We start from the raw sequence: 19,536 nt of genomic DNA, 5'->3' as shown, positions 1-19,536 counted from the left end.
AGGCCACACAAGTATTAAAGAAAGATAGTAGGAGTAACCCTCTAAATTACAGGCCCATATCATTAACGTTGATATGCAGCAGGATTTTGGAACATAAATTGTATTCGAACATTATGCATTACCTCGAAGAGAGCCGCGCGGGGTAGCCGAGCGGTCTGGGGCACTTTGTCACGGTCCGTGCGGCTCACCCCGTCGGAGGTTCTAGTCCTCCCTCTGGCAGGGGTGTGTGTTGTCCATAGCGTAAGTTAGTATAAGTTAGAGTAAGCAGTGTGTAGGCTTAGGGACCGATGACGTCAACACTGTGGTCCCATAAGACCATACCACAAGTTTTCCATTACCTCAAAGAGAACGGTCTATTGACACACAGTCAACACGGATTTAGAAAACATCGCCCTTGTGAAACACAACTAGCTCTTTACTCACACGAAGTTTTGAGGGCTATTGACAAGGGATTTCAAATAGATTCCGTATTTCTAGATTTCCAGAAGGCTTTTGACACTGTACGATACAAGTATCTTGTAGTGAAATTACGTGCTTATGGAATATCGTTTCAGTTGTGTGACTGGATTCGTGATTTCCTGTCAGAGAGGTCACATTTCCTAGTAACTGTCAGAAAGCCGTCGAGAAAAACAGAAGAGATTTCTAGCGTTCCCCAAGGTAGTGTCACAGGCCCTTTGCTGTTCGTTATCTATATAAAGCATTTCGGAGACAATCTGAGCAGCCATCTTAGGTTGTTTGCAGAAGATGCTGTTGTTTATCGACTAGTAATGTCAACAGACGATCAAAACAAATTGCAAAATGATTTAGTAAAGATATCTGAATGGTGCAAAAATTGTCAGTTGACGTTAAATAACGAAAAGTGTGAGCTCATACACGATATATCAGTCACATCTAAAGGCCGTAAATTCAACTAAAAACCTAGGAATTACAATTACGAACAACTTAAACTGGAAGGAACACATAGTAAATGTTGTGGGGAAGGCTAACCAAAGGCTGTGTTTTATTGGCAGGACACTTAGAAAATGTAACAGTCCTACTAAGGAGACTGCCTACACTACGCTTGTCCGTCCTCTTATAGAAACTGCTGCGCGGTGTGGGATCCTTACTAGATAGGACTGACGTACTACATAGAAAAAGTTCAGAGAAAGGCAGCACGTTTTGTATTATCGCGAAATATGGGAGAGAGTATCGCATAAATGATACAGGATTTGAGTGGACATCATTAAAATAAATGCGTTTTTCGTTGCGGCGGAATCCTCCCACCAAATTTCGATCACCAACTATCTCCTCCAAATGCGGGAATAATTTCTTGACGCCGACCTGCAGTGGGATATACGATCATCATAATAAAATAAGGGAAATCAGAGCTCGCACGGAGAGATACAGGTGTTCGTTTTTTTTCCACGCGTTGTACAAGACTGGAATAATAGAGAATTATTGTGAAGGAGGGTCGATGAACCCCCTGCCAGGCACTTAAATGTGATTTGCAGGGTGTCTATGTAGACGTAGATGTCGTTAAATATCAAAACTATTTTGTCATTCAACCCACAATTAGGGAGTCTTTATCCGCTCCCCCCCCCCTTCCCCCCCACCCCCCACCCCTCTACCCACTTGTCCCTACACCCGAGCTCAGAATCTCTTATGTGTCTTAGCCAGTGACATCAGTTCTGAAATGAATTAGGAGAAAAAATTGTGTTTGCTCAAGGCGGAACCTATCCGAAAACAAATTTATTGGTAAGCAAGGGCGACCTTCAACCTCAAGATGAAACAGAATCATTCTCGCATCAGTCAAAATTGCTCACACATTTCACGGTATTCAAACATATAGAAGTATTACTAATGCATTAGCACTTATCAGAACGCACTTTCAGTTAACACTAGTGAATGAGCCACAGTTGTCCATTGGGCTGTGTTATATAAAATTTCTGTAACAGTTGTCAAAATATAGTACAGCGGTGACGCTTGTAGTTTACGTATATTGTACTTTCTTTGGTGATATACTATAGCGAGCGTTATTTACCAGTGCAGAAGTATTACCGTTGATGAAAGAAATTATATGAAACTGGTCCAGTCATAGTTCTAGTCTTCCATTATGTATTGCCAGTTCTGCGCTCTGAACCGCAGATGTTGATATGTTCAGCGCTGTCATCTCTGAGCCGCACAAAATGGACACATCTGCTCATTTTGTTGGTCCTGATATAATTCGGGGCTACCATCTTATTTATTTATTTTTCAGATTCCGTGAGCCTGTGCACCAAAGCTATTCGCTCACAGAACTCACAAAATGCCGATAAAAAGTCTGTTTATTCGGCAGTATAGGCTAACTGATGAAGTACAACGTACGTTGATTCACTTCTTAAAACGGTTTACGTTGAAGAATAAATTACCTACCTCCCCAATGCCTATGAGTATGTCTCCCGTTGTAGATGACGCAACATCGAGTACAAAATATGCCTCAGAAATACCGCAGCCTAATTCCCAACAAACCAGTCACACCTAAGATGTCTTAAAAGCCTTGTGTCCGATTTCTGCCAGCCTGACAGAGTCCATTACGCTGTAAATACCCTGTTGTGCTGTTGGTATGTACGTTTTAAAATGACTGAGGTAGACAGTCTGGGCCCGTCACAGGCATTACGTACTACTCTGAGGATTACGACACGTAAGTGGAGCGTCTGTTATATCTAATCTCGTCGATGCTTGGTACGAATAATAAAGCACCCATATAGTGTCATAACTGTGTGAAGAAGGTGGACTTTACAGAGGGTGAAAATTATTTAAACCGACCAACTCTGGGAGATTACAGGGAAAGAAAAGTGTGAGGTCATCCACATGAGTGCTAAAAGGAATCCGTTAAACTTCGATTACACGATAAATCAGTCAAATCTAAAGGCCGTAAATTCAGCTAAACACCTAGGAATTACAATTACGAACAACTTAAACTGGAAGGAACACATAGAAAATGTTGTGGGGAAGGCTAACCAAAGACTGCATTTTATTGGTAGGACACTTAGAAAATATAAGAGATCTACTAAGGAGACTGTCTACACTACGTTTGTCCGTCCTCTTTTAGAATACTGCTGCGCGGTGTAGGATCCTTACCAGATAGTTCAAAGACGGGCAGCACATTTTGTATTATCGCAAAATAGGGGAGAGAGGGTCTCTGAGATGATACAGGATTTGGGGTGGACATCATTAAAACAAGTACATCCTACATTTCTGTCCTCTGTGGTGTTCACAGATGAAACAACGTTCAGGCGTGATGGGATTTTCAACATCCACAATTCGCACGTTTTGAATGAGGGTAATCTACATAACATATTTATTAGCGCTCATCAGTTGTGGTTCTGCGTGAATGTCTGAGCAGATGTTATTGGTGACTGTTTAATTGAGCCATGTCTCCTGTCTAGGCCATTAAATGACATTATTATAAATTCCTCGCCAGAGTTGCGGGATGACGTGCCACTTGCTACATGACAGCGCATGTGATTCTATCATGACGGGGCGTATGATTCTAACATGACGGGGTGACGGCGTATTTCAGTTATCCTGTGCGCCGTCTAACAATACCACCACTTGCAAAGTCGATTAGAAATCAGATTAATAATGTTGCTCACGCAGCATATGTTCGCTTTTCGGGCAACAACTTATTGACTGTGGATGGTATCGTCAGAATCGAAATAATGAGGTCACTGTAAAGAAGTCATTAATTTGTCACTTATCTTGAATGGATTCCCACGTAGATTTCGTCGAAGTCGTTATGGCTCATCTTGTTGATTCTAGGGTGATTCCATTTTGGCTGCTAGAAGGTCCGGATCTGTATTTTAGCAATATTTGAAGATCTAACAAATACGTTTTTCAGGAAATTCTTAATGATGAAACAATCCCAGATTGGAACAATGGCATGATAGAAATAATTTATGACTTGGTGCATACTTCTTTTTAATTTTCACATCATCGAGAAAACCGTTTTGTATCACTCTTCAGATATTTAACTTCCACTTTAACCAAATACAAGACTTGCCTCTTCTTTTACAAAGCGAAATAACAACATAACTTCTGCAAAGTAAAACAAAGACTGCTCTGTGCGCATTCACGCCAAAACGATTACAAGTAAGTCAAAGATTATGACAGTTTCACAGAAATGAATACACACAAGAACCATATCACTGTAATATATCGATACATCGGAGTACCTATACATTAACAAAACCAAATATGAACATTGTCACAAAAATGTGCGGTTCTAGACGCTACAGTCTGGAACCGAGCGACCGCTACGGTTCAAGATATGAAAAGGCAGTGAATAACCTTGGAGAGCATCGTTAGTTATACTATTGCAAATAATGAGCTTTCGATACAACTTCTACTCATGCAACTGGACAATTTCTTATATGTCCGTCAACCTGTGAAATTAGCGTCTACAATCTGGCTCGATCCGAAGAAGATTGCAGATAGCAATTCAGATCGCCCTGCACTTCCATGCTTATTGAGCTCCCTTCGTGTTTTAAACATGCCTACTTGGTTCGGTGACCGTTTATAAATTAAAGTTGAACAAAATAAGCCCTCGGTCACAACTTTTACTCTTTTTGACCACTTCTGTGAGTGCCTTCATCAGAAATTAAATATTTAAAGTGGCCTATAATACAAGTACAAATTTACGAGATTTTTTTTAAATATAAAAGTGTACTGTTAGTCAGTACAAGAAAGAGACAATTGTCGAGCTACAGATAGCATCAGACTGAGGCGACCGGGTTTGCCACGGCTCTCCCGGTGTAATGTTCACCTGCCCGCAGTTGTTCACGCAGGCGCCTCGGTCTGGTGCTACCTGTAGCTCGGCAATTGCGAGCAGCCCGTAGGGGCTTGCTTTCCATGCATTCTACTTTAAAATTGTGACTTAAGTTTTTTGCTTAATATTTATTTTATACATGACGCGTACGTACTGCTTCCTTTTGCACTGTTCTACATCTACATCTAAATTTGTACTCCGCAAGCCACCCAGCGGTGTGTGGCGGAGGGCACTTTACGTATCACTGTCATACCTCCCTTTCCTGTACCAGTCGCCTATGGTTCGCGGGAAGAACGAGTGCCAGAAAGCCTCCGTGCGCGCTCGAATCTCTCTAATTTTACATTCGTGGTCTCCTCGGGAGGTATAAGTAAGGGGAAGCAATATATTCGATACCTCATCCAGAAATGCACCCTCTCGAAATCTGGACATCAAGCTACACCGCGATGCAGAGCGCCTTACTTGCAGTGTCTGCCACTTGAGTTTCCTAAACATCTCTGTAACGCAACCACGCTCACCAAATAACCCTGTGACGAAACTCGCCGCTGTTCTTTGTATCTTCTATATCTCCTCTGCCTACCCGATCTGGTACGGATCCCACACTGATGAGCAATACTCAAGTATAGGTCGAACGAGTGTTTTGTAAGCCACCTCCTTTGTGATGGACTACATTTTCTAAGGACTCTACCAATGAATCTCAACTTCGCACCCGCCTTACCAACAATTAATTTTATATGATCATTCCACTTCAAATCGTTCCGTACGCATACTCCCAGATATTTTACAGAAGTAACTGCTACCAGTGTTTGTTCTGCTATCATATAATCATACAATAAAGGATCCTTCCTTCCATGTATTCGCAATACATTACATTTGTCTATGTTAAAGGGTCAGTTGCCACTTCCTGCACAAAGTGCCTATCCGCTGCAGATCTTCCTGCATTTCGCTACAATTTTCTAATGCTGCAACTTCTCTATATTCTACAGCATCATCTGCGAAAAGCCGCATGGAACTTCCGACACTATCTACTAGGTCATTTATATATATTGTGAAAAGCAATGGTCCCATAACACTCCCCTGTGGCACGCCAGAGGTTACTTTAACGTCTGTAGACGTCTCTCCATTGAGAACAACATGCTGTGTTCTGTTTGCTAAGAACTCTTCAATCCAGCCACACAGTTGGTCTGACATTCCGTAGGCTCTTACTTTATTTATCAGGCGACAGTGCGGAATTGTATCGAACGCCTTCAGTTTTCAGTCTTCAAACTGTATTTCTGTGCTTTTACATAAGCAAAGAGTTACCACGTCTGCTGTTGTCAAATAAAACTTTGCCTGTGAGTTCATGTACTAAATACTGTTCATTTTAACATTCAGCTGTCTATATTTTAAATGTTAAGTAGCCTACTTATATTTACGGCTACTAGATGGCACTCTTGGTGTAATGTTCAGCTGTCCGCACTTGCTAAGACGGGCACCTAATTCTGTTGCTACCTGTGGCTTTATAGGTATGAGCAACCCACAGTGGCTCGCCTTTCATGTATTCTTTTTAAAAATTTTGTGACTAAAGCCTTTCTGGCTGAGTTATTTTATACGTGACGTGCCAGTACTGTCTCTTTCTTGTACTGTTAGTCAGTACTTACACTTTTATATAAACATTTGTTTCTCATAAATTTGCACTTACGTTATAGGCCACTTTAAATATTTAATTTCTGATGAAGGCACTCATAGAAGTGTTGAAAACTGGTCAAAAAGACTAAAAATTGCGACCGATTGCTTATTTGCTTCAACTTTAATTCCCTTCGTGTTGTTTTTGTGCTGAGGATTCGCGAGTGCTACATTCAGTTCCGTAGTGACTTTTGCAATTGTCCTCTTTATTTTTCGTCTCAAATGTCTTCAATGACGGTCCGTCCGATCACTCAACACACACTTTCGTCGACGTCGCGACTTCGCGGATGATGCTTTGCAGCTTTCCTTGTATGAGGTTTAAATCTACAATGCGGTGCCTCTTGAAACCCCAAACACTTAGGCTACCTTGGCTACGGAAGCAGACTCCATACGAGCCCAAAAAATTGCCCACGTTCGAATTTATTTAGCTCCGTCATAATTCACTAAGCTACACAGAACATTGTTCTGACCGCGACTGACACTTGCAATATGTAGACAACATTTCTTAGGTTCCCTTCCTGGTTAAATACAGTAGCGCAATCTGCAGACGTGGCTAGCGTCTCCATTCATGTTCAAGCATGAATTTCTCGCAGTGTTTCCAGATATTTCTCCCACTGCGGTAGCCATCCCCTTTTATGGTGACGACGCAGTATCTGCGGTATAGTACGCGTCTTGCTCTGTTTGTGACACTGACTGGTTCATGTTTTGGATGAGAAACTTGATGCCACAATAATCCTGCTGGTGATTAATATAGTAGACAACGTTACACATTTTTGGTACACATGAGATAGCATGCGCTGTCTATGTTCCAAGACGACGTGCATAAATACGCGCATCTTCCACGGCTCATATCTCTGATTTTATTGATACTATAGAGATAAAAAATGTGTGTGTGAAATCTTATGGGACTTAACTGCTAAAGTTAATTATCCTAAGGACAAACACACCCACCCATGCCCGAGGGAGGCCTCGAACCTCCGCCGGGACTAGCCGCACAATCCATGACTGCAGCGCCCAAGACCGCTCGGCTAATCCCGCGGGGCTATAGAGATAGGGTCAACTGTTTTGGACAGCCCTTGGGCTAGGCATCAGGAACCATTTGTACATCAAACACAAAGATCATCTTAGTGTTACTAACCTACACTACAAGGTCAAAGTATGAATATTGCACACTTTCTCCTGCTTAGGCAAACAGAACAGATCGGTTGGTTCTATTTGCATTTGATTGGTCTGCGGTGGGCCTTGAAAGGCTTATGGGGCACCGTTAGTTAACGGACGGTTCCTTCAAAACCCCAAAAAAGGGTTTTCTTACCATTTTTCGTGGTGCCAAGACGGAACCGGGGATGCCAAGACAGCTAAGAACAGCAAATGGCTGGCATTTTTGAGCTATATTACCAGGACAGCGATCTGCAACAAAAGTGAAACTTTTACGGATATTTTATTGTTTCCGAGATACAAAGGTTTAAAGCTACCTTGCTTGTACACATAAAATAAGTACCTAAAATCCGGTGTGAGGCATAAACGTGGTATATGAAGTGACGTAGCACGAATATATATCGTTTAAAGAGTCTCCGTTATCATCATAAGAGTTCTGGAAACCCCGTGTTGTAGTACTAGGGCATATGCACAATTTTTTTCGCGTAAAATTATTTCAAATTCACATACGTAACCTGTCAAAATTTTAGTGGCCCATAAAATTCTTTTCATATGACATGCCCAGCGGTGGCAAGGAAAACATGGGAACGAGCGAAAAAATGCTCCTATCTGAGCATAAAAAGGCGAATATGCCCTTGTTTAAAAGACTCTGACTGGGAAGTGGGAAATCAGCTGCCTCAGTCTGCCTTTCTCAGGACCTTTAAAATTTTTTACAAACATTTTGACATAGGAATGTATTCGCGCTTTTTTATACTGAGAGAGAAAGAGACATTGGCAGTGGGAAGGAGTCGGAATGATTATAAATATGGAAGCTAGCAGACAGTGGTTGTGGAGTAGAAAGAACGAAGGAGACAACCGCAGTGCGAGAGAAAGAGAGGGATACAGTGACAGCGGAACAGTTGACAGTGACAGAACAGTACTAGGAAAAGAGTGAAGGAGACAGTGCCAGTGGAAAAGGAATAAAGGCCGGCCGCTGTGACCGAGTGGTTCTAGGCGCTTGAGTCCGGAACCGCGCTGCTGCTAGTCGCAGGTTCGAATCCTGCCTCGGGCATGGATGTGTGTGATGTCCTTAGGTTAGTTAGTCTAGGGGACTGATGACCTCAGATTTTAAGTCCCACAGAGCTTAGAGACTTCTGAACCATTTTTTTGCGGAATAAACAGGAGGAGGAAGTGGAAGTGGGTGAGAGCCAGTGATAATGGGAGATGAGTCTATGACATTAACAGCGAGGAAAAGAGAGTAAGTGAGAGCGAGAAGAGACAGCAGCAGTGGCAATGAATGAATGGGATAGTAGCAGTAACGGAGGGCACGAGGGAGAGAATAACGTGAGAGGGGAGACAGTGGTAGTAGGACAGAACGAAGGAGACTGTGGCTGTGAGACAGGAGCCAGTGACAGAGAGACACAAAGAAATAATGATAATGAGTTGGGCTGAATGAGTGGATGAGAATGGGCAAGGGGAGTGGGTGGATATGAGTGACTTTAGTGATGTATCAGTGGGTGTGAGTGAGTTACAGGCGGGGGAACTTGTGGGAATAAGACATGAGGTACATGTTAGTAAGAGCTGTTCTCGTGCCAAAATTTCTAAAGATGCTGTGGAACGTAGAATGAGACGGCCAGTGTCCCACTTTTCAGGCAAACTCTTTTAAACAGGTGTATATTCGCCCTTTTTTGTGCTCCGATAGAAGCTTCTTTCCACTGGTTATCTTGTAATACACAGCATAATTAGGCTCGTGCTATGCTTAAATAGCCTATGGGCGCTTATGCCTTCAATGATTAAGAGAAAGCAAAAAAGAAAAAAAGTCGAAAGAGCAGTAAACTAAGGCAGCGTGAGAAAATAAAGGAACAAACAGATTGACGCAAAACGACTTTCTCTTCCTAAACAATAAACTATACCAGATATTGTTGATGCAGCATCACAATTTTTATCAATGTGTGTACAATAAATTTATAAAGCCACACTACACAACTGTAAAGAGATTTGTTTACTCACTATATCGGAGGAATTTCGACGCTGGCTACGTGTAACTATACATCAGTGTTTATTCTATAATAAATTAAGGAAATTGGCATTGGTGTATCTCCTTCCTTGGATATTTGAACGTCCCGTTTAAAGACTTCGTGGACCGAGTTAGAAAACTGCTGCGGAAGCAAAGGGAACTTCACAGCAAACATAAACATAGCCAAAGCCTTGAAGACAAACAAAAATTACGCGAAGCGACATGTAGTGTGAGGAGGGCTATGCGAGAGGCGTTCAATGAATTTGAAAGTAAAGTTCTATGTACTGACTTGGCAGAAAATCCTAAGAAATTCTGGTCTTACCGTCAAAGCGGTAGGTGGATCAAAACAAAATGTCCAGACACTCTGCCGCCGAAATGGGACTGAAACAGAGGATAGACTAAAGGCCGAAATACTAAATGTCTTATTCCAAAGCTGTTTCACAGAGGAAGACTGCACTGTAGTTCCTTCTCTAGATTGTCGCACAGATGACAAAATGGTAGATATCGAAATAGACGACAGAGGGATAGAGAATTAAAATCGCTCAAAAGAGGAAAGGCCGCTGGACCTGATGGGATACCAGTTCGATTTTACACAGAGTACGCAAAGGAACTTGCCCCCCTTCTTGCAGCGGTGTACCGTTGGTCTCAGAAGAGCGTAGCGTTCCAAAGGATTGGAAAAGGGCACAGGTCATCCCCGATTTCAAGAAGGGACGTCGAACAGATGTGCAGAACTATAGACCTATATCTCTAACGTCGATCAGTTGTAGAATTTTGGAACACGTATTATGTTCGAGTATAATGACTTTTCTGGAGACTAGAAATCTACTCTGTAGGAATCAGCATGGGTTTCGAAAAAGACGGTCGTGTGAAACCCAGCTCGCGCTATTCGTCCACGAGACTCAGAGGGCCATAGACACGGGTTCACAGGTAGATGCCGTGTTTCTTGACTTTCGCAAGGCGTTCGATACAGTTCCCCACAGTCGTTTAATGAACAAAGTAAGAGCATATGGACTATCAGACCAATTGTGTGATTGGATTGAGGAGTTACTAGATAACAGAACGCAGCATGTCATTCTCAATGGAGTAAGAGTGATTTCAGGTCTGCCGCAGGGGAGTGTCATAGGACCGTTGTTATTCACAATATACATAAATGACCTGGTGGATGACATCGGAAGTTCACTTAGGCTTTTTGCAGATGATGCTGTGGTGTATCGAGAGGTTGTAACAATGGAAAATTGTACTGAAATGCAGGAGGATCTGTAGCGAATTGACGCATTGTGCAGGGAATGGCAATTTAATCTCAATCTAGACAAGTGTAGTGCTGCGAATGCATAGAAAGATGGTTCGCTTATCATTTAGCTACAAAATAGCAGGTCAGCAACTGGAAGCAGTTAATTCCATAAATTATCTGGGAGTACGCATTAGGAGTGATTTAAAATGGAATGATCATATAAAGTTGATCGTCGATAAAGCAGATGCCACACAGATTCATTGGAAGAATCCTAAGGAAATGCAATCCGAAAATAAAGGAAGTAGGTTACAGTACGCTTGTTCGGCCACTGCTTGAATACTGCTCAGCAGTGTGGGATCCGTACCAGATAGGGTTGATAGTAGAGATAGAGAAGATCCAACGGAGAGCAGCGCGCTACGTTAGAGGATCATTTAGTAATCGCGAAAGCGTTGCGGAGATGATAAATAAACTCTAGTGGAAGACTGCAGAAGAGACGCTCAGTAGCTCGGTACGGGCTTTTGTTAAAGTTTCGAGAACCTTCACCGAAGAGTCAAGCAGTATATTGCTCCGTCCTACGTATATCTCGCGAAGAGACCATGAGGATAAAATCAGAGAGATTACAGCCCACGCAGAGGCATACCGACAATCCTTCTTTCCACGAACAATACGAGACTGAAATAGAAGGGAGAACCGATAGAGCTACTCAGGGTACCCTACGCCACACACCGTCAGGTGGCTTGCGGAGTATGGATGTAGATGTAGATGTAGACTATCTGAAAAAAAGCAAAAAAATTAGAAGGTTTATTACCCTGAGTGGATATTTTAGATCCACTAAATGTAAATTAGTATTGTGGTATGCTGTACATTAGTTGATATGAACTTCATGTAACGTTAAGGACAGCATTCTAATTCTTCAGTGTCAACAGTAAGATTCTAATGCGGCCCTATGACACTAAATATAACCTTCATACTTGTTACTTTCTTTCTTTTTATTGCGTACCTAAGGATAATTATATTCCGCCCTGACAGGCTATGAAGGCCCAACTTGAACAACTGGCCCCCGTGTCGTCCTCAGCCCACAGGTGCCACCGAATGAGGATGTGGAGGGGATTGCAGGCAGCACACTGTTCTCCCGGCAGTACGTCAGTTTCCGAGACCGGAGCCGCTACTTCTCAATCAAGTAGCTCCTCAGTTTGCCGCTTGCCAACAGCGCTCGGTAGACCGGACGGTCACCCATACAAGTGCTAGCCGAGCCCGACAGCGCTTAACTTCGGTGTTCTGACGGGAACCGGTGTTACCGCTGGCGGCAAGGCCGTTGGCATTGCGTATCTAGCATGTGGAATAAGATGATGCAAGATTGAGTAAGCTGTGGGAAATACTGTGAAGTCTGAATAGGGACGTAGCTAAACTGCGAAGTGAAACTGAAGTAAAGACAGCTTCGTACAGGAAATTCTTACGAGTTCTCAGTGGGCCTGTTTCATCCAATACTAAATTGTCGTCCACCTCGAAGCTAAATTTTTTAAACGAAGCAACACTGACTTAACAATTTTTGTGCAATCACAAGTCCGACGAATTTACAAACCACGCTTCAGTTTACCGTTTTGCCGCGCGTAGTGGCCGCGCGATTAGAGGCGTAATGTCACGGATTGTGCAGCCCCTCCCGCCGGAGGTTCGAGTCCTCCCTCGGCCATGGATGCGTGTCATGTTCTTAGCATAAGTTAGTTTAAGCAGTGTGTGAGCCTAGGGCCCGATGACCTCAGCAGTTTGGTCCCTTAGGAATCCACACACATGTGAACATTTTTTTTACCGTCTCCGTAACTTTAAAGGCGGTAAAATACTTCCATTTTGGCTAACTTCACAGGTGGACACAAGGTACTACAAACAATAAATGATGGGAATCCCTGGAGCGAAGGCGACGAAAATTTTTGAGGAAAACTATTGAGAAAATTTAGAGAACCGGTTTTTGAAGCTGACTGCTGAACGATTCTACTGCCGCCAACATACGTTGCGCGTTAAGACCACGAACATAAGACTCGAGAAATCAGGGCTCATACGGAGGCCTATAGGCAGTTGGTTTTCTCTCGCTGTATTTGCGAGCGGAACAGGAAAGGAAATGACTGGTAGTGGTAGGGGGGTGTGCTCCGCCACACACCATACAATGGGTTGGGGAGTACCGATGTAGATGTAATGCTAAGCAACTATTTCTCATGGTGTGTTAGGATGTGCTGTAAGCTATAGCAATAAAAATGCACTTCCACAATTACAGCATCCCATATTAATACAGTCGAAATCGCCAGATTTCTGTATAATGAAAAATTAAAGTCTACAAGAAAATAAATGAAATAGAATGAACTTACACTTGGATTCCAAAAGTTCAGCGTTATCGAAGGGTGCAATAACGTGAGCAAGTTCAGAGTGTCCTGCACGATACAGGCCTCGACAGCACAGATGTCCAGAGCAAATGTGCAGTCGAGTACTGCATCTTGAGGATGCCAAGGAATTAGATTTGTTGATTGGCTAACGTTCACAAAGTCGTAGTGCAACTCGGTGTGACCACGAAATTCGGTAGCATTTGGACCCTCGATAGGATTTAGTCGTATTTGATTGTGTTTCTATTATAGGTTGGTGTTATTATGTATGTCGTTTCAAGGCAATGATGCACTGAAGATTTATGACGAACACGTCATTCTTGTTACGAGTTTTTATAAATAAGTATCAGCTACCGACACATCAGTGGTAAAAGTAGTTAGGAAATCGTAAGATGAGGAATAATGACTGTAGTTACATGATCTTTTATTTTCGTCTTCGCATTCGTAATGGATTTTAGGGCTTTCGTATTAACGTAATACAAGTATGTTCTGCAATATTCGATAATATTTACATACAAGAGCGCGCTGTCTCAAGAATGGGTTTGTTCGACTTTGTAATTTCAGTCTGATTAGTAGACGAAAGATGAAATTGCTGCGAGGTGTCACAAACATTTGGGTGTATTCTAAATATTTCTCAATTTTCGAGGGTGTGGCTTGGCACGAACCTAAGAGCACAGCTTAAATGTCAATAGTGCTCCTGGCAGGCCGAGCCCCAGGCGACATTGTTACGGACTTTATTATGCTTTTCTTATGACGTCATGGATATTGGCCAGTCAGCAACCAATTCTCTGGCAGTTGCACGATGCAGGTGTAATAGATCACTGCTGACACAAAGTCCCGCGGACTTACATGCACTATGATACTACATATAATTAAATTACACATAATAAAAGAATATGCACGATAAAACAGTACAGGCGATACATAAAGATCTCTCCCCACGGTTAATGGTTAAATATGAAACTAAACATCTTTGAGTTACTTACTAAGTTTCTCATAATAAAAGAATAGAGGGCATACACAAATTTTTCCCAATGTGGTTAACAGTAAAATATGAGCTAAAATTATTTAGTTACTTGCACTTTCATTACACACAGAAGACAAGATACCAGAGGAGGCAGAAAAGCGTAGAAAGGAGGTACAAGCAAGCAGTACTACGAGTTATTTAGTAAATCAGGTCTATTTTTGAAGAGTTTTCAAATTCTTTATAAGTGGAAAAAGCTTTCTCTTTTAGCCAGTTTTGGATCTTATCTTTAAAGATATTTAAAGAGGTATCATGTACCTGCACGGGCAAAGTGTTGAAAAGCTTTATTCCTACGTATTCCTAACTACTTTGTCGTCTTTTCTTAAAATCTAGTTGTAAGTATGTCTGTCTTGACGAGTATAGTGGTTAGGAATGGACAGCTTAAGATTACAGCTGTCAAGGTTTTCTTTTATGTTAGGAAAGAGCTGTATATAAAAAGAGATGGGACTATCATTGCCTGTAATTCTTTGGAATTAGGCCTAAGTGTTATATTAGTTTTCGTAATCCCAGAGATGCTCCTGATGACTTTTTTCTGCCAAATAAAAAATCTTCATGCCCCCTCGAGAATCACCCCTTAGAAGAATGCCATAGTTTAAACAACAATGAAAGAAGACATAACAGAAGTTAATCAGAAGTTTTTCAAAAATAGATGTGTGTAATTTTTTGAGTAGATAGGTAACTCGTGAAATTTTTCGAGCTATGTAGTCTATTTGACTCTCCCAAGTTAACTTTGTATCAGTGTGTATGCCAAGCAGTTTGAGGACTGAGCCCGATGATAGGATGAACTGGAAAAAAATATTTACATACTTTCTTGCTAACTCACTGACTTCAAACAACATAATGGATAATCGAAGAAAATATTTACTTTGCCCCTTCAGTTTATTTACGTCCTTTCCAGAATTGATGAAAGTTGTATCAACTGCATAAAGCTCAGATTTGCAGGTACATTACTGGGCGGGTCATTTATACATGTTATAAACAGTAGTAGCCCAAACACTCATCCTTAGGAATCACCTCCAGTAACATTCAGAAACTAAGAATTTTGACCATAGTAGCCTACAGTTTATTTCCTGTTACAGAGATAGGATGTAACGAGGGAGAGTCCAGGTCCCTAATGATGTGACACCATCTGTGGTTTACAGAACCAAATGCTTTGCTCAAGTCCACTTGTATGACTTCAGCAGATAATTTGGATTCAGGAGAGGATTGCACAACAGAAACATTTTCAAAGGCTGTAACTATTGATAGGGCAACGTCCTAGCCGCAGTGGATGCAGGGGTTCCCGTGAAATCACCGAAATTAAGCGCTGTTGGGCGTGACCGGCACTTGGATGGGTGACCATCCAGCCGCCATGCGCTGTTGCCATTTTTCGGGGTGCACTGATCCTCGTGATGCCAATTGAGGAGCTACTCGACCGAATAGTAGCGGCTACGGTCAAGAATCCATCATAACGACCGGGAGAGCGGTGTGCTGACCCCACGCCCCTCCTATCCGCATCCTCCATGAGGATGACACGGCGGTCGGATGGTCCCGGTAGGCCACTTGCAGCCTGAAGGAGTGCTTTTTGTTTTTGTAACTATTGGAGTATGGATGTAGATGTAGATCAGTAGGCCTATGGACTTCCAATCATTGTAGGACTAATAACACTAAGACTCGATGATAGAGGACTCCAGTAGAAGATGCAATTCTCGTTTCTACGTACACACCTAGTTACGAGTTAACAGGTGCAGAAATGTAGTTTGTCTGCTAAGTTGAGCGGCCGAGCGAGCGAGCGAGCGCAGGCCTACCTACTTTCATGAAGTACGCGCCGCGGCCTGCCTTTCTCGTAGGCCACGGCCGCAGGACCAGTGACGTCACGTGGCGCGAGGAGCCGGCGCCATGTTTGAAACTGCCGCAGCTGCTTTTCTAGAAGTGTAAGCTATCCGTCTTTGCTTTTGCTCGATACCTAAAATTGTTGCTGTTTATTCTATTGTCGGCCACTTCCTTTACAACGGAACTCCAATACGATAACGCATGAGCCGAGACTCTCGTCTTTTCAAATTGTATTTTATGTTCTCTTCCGGTTAATGCTTAGCTAAGGCTGACTTCACAACCTTCCTTTGTTTATTATGCCGTTTGTGATCAGTACAACGCTCCACAACTGTGTGAATTGTTTGATCTATATAGATCTGCTCCATTCGCAAGGGACATCGGGCACTCGAAGAGCTATGTCGTCTTTCACAGCGCGAACACATCTCGTATCTTGGGGGCGTGCTGGAATAGTTGTCTCAATCCATATCTCTGCAGCACATTTCCTAACTTGCTGCGCGTTGCTCTACATTTGAAACGTCCCCTTGGAAAAATTATCAATGACTGTGCTTAAACTGACACACAATATTTTTATCGCAACGCAATCTGACTTTTAATAATTCCTACAAATGGTCCTGACTAACAATAACCTATACCTTTCATGAATCACTAACAATAACCTATACCTTTCATGAATCACTTACCTCACAAAAGTCTTTGTTACTCAAACTATTGCAATACAGCGAGCGCCAATACTGCCAGCTAAATAAAAGATTCTAACTACTGAAGTCACTAACTCCTGATAGGCATAGCTAGCAAATGAAAGACTTTGATAAAGAACAATGTATTTACCTTAATAGTGTTCAAAAGTCATTCATGACATCCAGTCTTACAAATTTACTGTCTCTGATGAACACACGTCCAGATCATCCGCTCTCAAAACTCCGCCATTTCTCTCCCCACACCCACCACTGCTGGCGACTCACTTCCAACTACGCAACGCTACGCGCTGTTCACGTCCAGCTGCCCAACACTACAATAGCAAACAACAATGCAAACCATCCGCAGACTGCACACAGCACAGCCAATGATTTTCATACAGAGCGCTACGTGGCGTTACCAATAAAAAAAACCTGAACAGCCTACTTACATAGCCCCCATGCTCCCCACAAAAAAATTTTACAGATTGTTTTGGGCAGTGGCCGGCTTGGCCTCTTCTGCGGGCACCTGAAAGCATGTGCAATGTCTCTCTTGATGTAGCCGTCATCTCTGAACACGCGTCTCAAATGCTGCAATGCAGACTGAAAGTGGTCGTCATCGGAAATAATGTTTACTCAGTGTGCTGGCGAGGTCAGGACCGCTTTCTTGTGTACAGGGTGGTGAAAACTGTTGGCGTTCACGTATCGATCGGTGTGCGTTGGTTTCCCGTGCACTGAATGACCAAGCCGACCTCCTATCTTGTGCTCAGCTAAAGCATCCAAGAATGGTAGCCTGACATTCTTCTCCATCACCATAGTAAATTTAATGTTGGAATGTACACCGTTCATGTGATCTTCCGCAGTGCATCTTCACCGTGAGGCCATATAAGGGAGGTGTCATCAACGTACCATAGGAAGCAAGGAGGAAACGTCGCTGTGTTCATAGACTGCTCTTCAAAGTGTTTGATGAAGAAATTCTTGTACTACAGGAGACAGTGGTGTTCTCATCGCTGTGCTATCCGTCATCTCGTACCTTCCGTCGCGGTGCATGAAGTATGCTGTCGTTAGCACATGACTGAACAACTTCACGATCCCGGTATCCGAGAACGTACGATATGTCAAGTTTTATCAAGATCCGTGTATTCTGTTGGGGTGGTCGAGCAGTTTACTACATAGTGTCCGTGTGCATCGACGTTGGACGAAAATGGTGGAACTCCTGCGCACCCTTGGTGGAAATGACACGCAGAAATGTTTTTTATCTGTGGAAAGAACAGATTCTAACGTATGTAAGATAAAGGAATCCTTTCTGTGAAAGTGGCCATCAATAACTGAACATAAGTTTCCTGTATCCGTCTCATTTATTTTTGTGTATTGTATAAAACTGAGACTTTTCATGGTTTCCCACATAAGTGAAGAGGCCCTAGCGGTTGATTCGCCCAGCAGTTGCAGAAAAAGAGTACATAATTATTCAACTGATATAAAATTCAATTACAAATTCAGGCAGAAAAGAAAAAAAATACGAATCCAACGGCTGTAATCATGGGTCGATTTCGAACGTATTAAACGAGTTGGAAACCCATCTACAACCTGACTGCACACCAAACGCTGATGTAAGAGTTGCCACAGTCGCCGCCCTTTCCATTCGAACCTCATGCACTCTTATGGCCAATCAATGTCTCCTCCTCTTTCTCTCAAAGCAATTTCAAGCCTTCTTTTTCAAATTAGAACTCTCTAGGACAAAAATTTTATTCATCTTTTGTATTCTTCTTTTATAAATTCATAATCCTGTGGAGGGCAGGCACTGGGGATGGGGGTTACCCCAATCTGTAAAGGCTGCCTCGAGTTTCTTTTGCGTTTGCTGTCCAGTACAGATAAAAATAATCGCCTTTTTCTATCCCGTCACTTGTCTGGGGCTTTCTTTCCAGCTAGAACAACTACTCTAGGTTCCGTTCGCCGATGTTGCCCCAGTCAAGGAGAGAGGAAGATCTTACAGGTAAGCTATTATTTATCTGAAGGTAGCCCGAGGAAGTATAATAAGGAAGACAGGTCCAGTAATCACGCTAATTAGTATTCCATCATTTCATTCTGCTGTTTCTTTAGCGTGTTTGTTTTAAGATAAACGCACCTACCTTTCATTTAACACTTTCCTCTTGAATTACCGACTCAGTGGAAAACCTCTTATAAGTTACCCAAGGTTATATAAAACAGCCGCTGCAGGTCCTCTTACAATAGATTATATGGCAAGCAGCAAATCAAGTTTGCAATAAACTGACCGACCAAAGGCACTGGCGTGATTGGCAGGCTGCAGGGGCACAATTCAAGACCATATACAGTAAGACAAAAGCACTGTTAGTTACAAAATAAATCTCGATTCTTTACCGTCGGAGCCTTTATTGTATGCACCTAGAGAAGACTGAGCAGATTTCTTACTTTCTCACATTATCGAATATTTCTTCCATAGTAACTCGCACTGAGATTCAGTTTATGAATTTGAAGTGTTTTCTCCAGCAGTTCGACTGTAATACCAGTCGGTACTGCACTGCATACGTTAATATCGCTTCTAGCATTGACTTCGTAACAGTGATACTGCAACTGTAACACATCTGAGATTTGCAGTATATCCAGATATGTACAATCATCGTTAGAGGGTAAAAGGATAATGTTGAAGTGCTCCCGTCCTATGGCGTGGGGCCAAGGTCAATAAAACACTGAGATTTTGCAAATCATAGCAGACTTCCTTTGTCCTATAAAGATCATTCCTTTATGAGTTACGGTAGTTACAGTATATTCTTGATACTGCAGACAGTTATGCAAAGTCACAAGCTTA

At 42.4% G+C, this 19,536-nt stretch overlaps 1 protein-coding gene and 1 pseudogene across 3 annotated transcripts in view; one reads left to right on the top strand and one right to left on the bottom strand.

Moving 5' to 3' along the window:
• The window catches only part of LOC126272386 (beta-glucuronidase-like), a 196,859-nt gene that overhangs the window by 87,217 nt on the left and 90,106 nt on the right, over nt 1-19,536 (top strand). The window lies entirely within an intron of this gene.
• Nucleotides 12,032-12,150, bottom strand: LOC126288014 (5S ribosomal RNA; annotated as a pseudogene).

This window comes from Schistocerca gregaria, chromosome 1 (genome assembly GCF_023897955.1).
Source record: "Schistocerca gregaria isolate iqSchGreg1 chromosome 1, iqSchGreg1.2, whole genome shotgun sequence".
Lineage (NCBI taxonomy): Eukaryota > Metazoa > Arthropoda > Insecta > Orthoptera > Acrididae > Schistocerca > Schistocerca gregaria.
The sequence above is the reverse complement of the archived record's forward strand: the minus strand, read 5'-3'. Positions and strand labels throughout refer to the sequence as shown.